At 38.6% G+C, this 4,235-nt stretch overlaps 1 long non-coding RNA gene across 1 annotated transcript; it reads left to right on the top strand.

Moving 5' to 3' along the window:
* The first annotated feature begins 353 nt into the window (after positions 1 to 353).
* LOC129348901 (uncharacterized) lies at positions 354 to 3,773 on the top strand. Its single transcript, XR_008601645.1, has 3 exons — positions 354 to 650; positions 1,548 to 1,648; positions 3,261 to 3,773. It is a non-coding gene; the product is annotated as an uncharacterized LOC129348901 (long non-coding RNA).
* Positions 3,774 to 4,235: the final 462 nt, after the last annotated feature.

Below are 4,235 nucleotides of genomic sequence, written 5' to 3' on the forward strand. Positions count from 1 at the left end.
CGCGCTGGTGACAGAATCCGGGCCAGACGAGTGGCTGGACTCTTCATCCGACGCTGTAGTTTACTGGAGAGTTTCACGCCAGATGTAAAATAGTTTGGCACGACCAGGTTTTCGCGGCTCCTCAACTAATGTGTGGAAGTGTGTCAAAGGTGTGTGTCGTGGGTCCGTGTACGGATCTGGTAATTGGATTTTCCGTTCTGAAACGGGTATTGAAAAACAAAAAAGGAGTGTTATTTGATTTTCGTTTTAAAATACAAAAATTAAAATTGAAATACAAGGCGTTTTTCCTTTTCATGATCAAAAATGGATATACGATTTTTTTTTAAATGCTTTGATTTTCGTTTTATATTTAGAATAACAAAAAAATATAATCAGTAAGAGACAAACGAAAAAAGGTCCGTTTTTTTCATTTTCTGAGACCGGAAGTGGTCATCAGCAAGTGTGGAGCCAAACGACAACAAGATTCTCAGAGGGCGGAGCCAGAGAGCAGTGATTGGTCAGACTGACTGAGAGCCAGAGAGCAGTGATTGGTCAGACCATAGACAATATAGAAGACAGCGCGCTAGCGTATCTAGTCTATGTATATCTATGGTCGGCACGTCTGGTAGCATCTCTGGCTGCTGTTGACCTTGTTTTTGGAGTAAAACACGGTAAGAAGATAAATACTTCTAATCAGTAGCGTTGTTTTGTTGTACGTTAAGTCAGCGACTTGTGAAGAGTTGTGTTTTGTCGTGTTTGAGCAGTTGGTCCGGACGCGTTAGCTAGCTAAGCGGCTAAGTTAGCTAGCGGGCTAATTAACACAGGTGGCTAACTTACCGCTGAACACCTGTGTTAGTTGCTGCAGCAGCTGTCCTCATTATTAGAATGACATTCTCAACCTGTATTTCTCTGCTGTGTATTTTAGCTTTTAAAAAAGTTATTTTACTTTGAGGTTAACTGAAACTCGTTCAGCTGCACTGAAGTTTAACATTCAGCTGGTTTGAATTAAACTGCGCTTAACATTGTGCAACATTATCTCTCTGAATCTCCATAATTTCATTAAATTCCTTCTCTCTTCCACTGCTCAAGTTCAATCCAGTATATAAAATGACATTAATAGTGAATAAACTAACAACCAGCCATTGTATTTATTTATTACTGTATGTATTTGTAGTAAAACATGAGTTGAAACATCCTATTTTTGGATCTAGAACTGCACAAGCCGTTCATTTTCAGTCACCTGATGAGTTAAACTCTCCTTTTTATGTGAGGTTGAAGCAGAAAGTCTGAGTTAACAAAGAAAGTTCTTTATAATTTGCGATACCTGTTATCTCTGACTGAGGCTTTAGTTTTTGTTGAGCTGATTTACACGTAGAAACTTTGTTCAGGAAAATTTCTCAGTAGCTCAGAGGACAGGCTGCTTTTTACACAACCTTGTAAGAGAATGTCTGTCAATGCTTTCAGCAGAATTTAGAAACACAACACTTCCTAAACAGATATTTTGAGGCTGTGAGGTTGAACGTTTGAGAGTATATCAGTGTGTTTGTTTGTGGTCTTTCTGTTTCTAGGTGGAAGCTGAATTAGTGAGGATGACTCCTGCTCCTGTCATCTCTAAGCTCCTCACACATCTTTACCTGCACATGAGGAAAATCACTCCTGTAGAATGCAGGTATGTTTGCCATTATTATAAAAAGGTGTTGCCTGGTGACCTGTCACAAACCCATTATACAGAGTCAGCCAAAATAATGTTTACACACATCAGGAAAAGAAAAACTTGCATAAATATTTCAATACCAAATTTATTCAGACATCATGAGATTAATAAAAGTTATCTTTGGCCTCTACAATTACAAGAGGTGCTCAAAGTGGTGGCCACTGGCTTCATAACATTCTAATTTTTATTCCAGTCTTGGTTGAAAATAGAATCTCTGTATTGATTCAGGTAAAAACTGAACTTCACAGCATGTTGGAGCAAAACAACCAGATGAAAACTGTGATGGTGTTGGATTGTCAGACCATAATGTTGCAGCTCAAAGCAGCTTTTCTATCTCAGTTCATTCTGACATTCAGCTATGAATCAACACAGCAGATGGTGATCCATGCTGTGGAAGTCTCACATCTCCTGATTTAATGGAGCTGCTTTGCACTTTTTACACTGTTTATTCACCAACACTTTATTTAATAAAAGTCCCATCTAGTTTTTATGAGGAATGTGATGTTTTAATTTCTCTGTGAATAACTGCAGTCTAATGGAACAGCTGGAGTTGTAACATCTGTCCTGATATTGATCATGAAGTATTGATCAGAATACTTATGGTTAACAGTCATCCCTGAAGTTTTACATTAAAATCTTTACTTGTGTTGTGAACTTTGGTAAGAAGCAGAAACGTTAGCGTTGCCATGGATACATGAGTGTTAAATTCTGTCCATGTTTCCATTTTGGGAAATGCAGTCCAGTTCCAGAATGTGGAGGAATTTAGTCTTACAATCACAGACGACAAATATTATCTGAAAGTCAGGTTATTGTTGTTTATCAGCACAATACAAAAAGATTAATGTTAGAAATATTTCAGTTAAGACTCTAGAATATTATGATTTATGTAAATTTACCTCAATAATATTAATGTTCAGGTTAAGATTGTACAGTGATATTATGTAAGTTTAGCTGATTAAAGTTTATGACTGCACCAAAATATTATTTAAATTGACATCATTACAATATTTAGGGTCAGACCCTACAGTATTGAGATTAAGAAATCAAATATTCTATAAAATGTAAATACACTGAACTCATTTGGATATATTTAAGTGAGACTCTACAATATTATTTGACACAAATCTATCTAAATCAAAATTTTAATAATTTTCACGCCAAACATTTACTGGACTGATTTAAATATTAAAATCACTCCTTTCTAATCCTCTGCTGTACGTTCAAACCTGAGGCCTTAAATAGAAACACACAAGTATCTGATTGAAGGAACTTCTGCAGAGTCCTGGTTCCAGAACATGATGATAGAATTATAGACAAACTTTAACAAAAGCTGCCTGAGAGTTTACAGGTTTTTATGTTGGATTTCTTCAGTAATTTAATGAGCGTTAGCAGCAAAAATCAAGTGTTCATTTGATGAACTTCATTTCCTAAAACATACAGAATTGGAGCTCATATCTTTGGCAGCTGTAAAGTTTCTGCTCCTTCAAAGTTCACAACACAATGAATGAATTCCTAAAACACTCTCAATGCTGAAGCAGTGACCAGTTTTTCTGTTTCTTCTCTGGAGATGCACAATGAGGGACGTCTGCAGAGACTGAGAAAGAGTCTCACCACATCCTGACATGAGGAAAAAGACTTTATTGAAGACTACAATGAGAAAAACTATCAGACAGCAGACGGCTGCATTCAAGGTGAGCTCTGAACATCTAATCTGGAACAGGAATTCAATAACGGATGAATCATCTGGCACTAGAGAAGAAGACCATCAAACATCCACGTCAGCTGATGGAGGTCCAAGAGTCTCACCGAACAACCAACCAACAGAGTGAAGACCTCAAATCTGATTGGACGGCCTCCTATTCAGCCATATGTGTGAACAAATGCCTCTAAGCTGATTTATTTTCTAAAATAAATCTAGTTTGAGTCCTAATCTATGCCTGTGTGTTTGCTTCTTTACACCGCTGTTAACAGTTTAGGCTGTTAGATTGTTCCAGATAAGACAAGTACAAGATACTTCAGAGCCGTTCTACCACGAGCCTGACAGGAAGAACTCCAACAGCTACTGAATGTTCCTGTGGTCCCCTCAAGGCTACAGGAGGAGCCCTATGAGGACGAGCCGGTCCACCTGATGGCGGCCAGTCGCTGCGGTTCAAAGCCAACACAGACTACGTGGACTTCTACTGGACCACATGGAGGCCTTCAAACCGGACCAACAAGTTCACGACTCCCCGACTCGTGGGTCTGAGGATGCCGCCGAGCCTCGGTCCAGCCGGCCTCCTGTCTGTGGGTGTTTGAGTGCTGAGAGGTTTGTGGATGCATGTGAACGTGTCTGTGTTGAAACAGCAGCTTTGGACTCAGTAACGCCGGGAAAAACCAAGAGCTCCTTTATTTGTGACTTCCACTAAAAAACTGATGAAAGTAAGTTTGTCAGGGTCCTGACTGATGACAGATTATTAAATCATGGAAATAATTGTTTAAATATTCCTTTAAACAATGCTTTTAGGTCTACATTTCCTTTACACTGACTTCTTGGTATATGTAC

This window comes from Amphiprion ocellaris, chromosome 5 (genome assembly GCF_022539595.1).
Source record: "Amphiprion ocellaris isolate individual 3 ecotype Okinawa chromosome 5, ASM2253959v1, whole genome shotgun sequence".
In the NCBI taxonomy this organism is placed as follows: Eukaryota; Metazoa; Chordata; class Actinopteri; family Pomacentridae; genus Amphiprion; species Amphiprion ocellaris.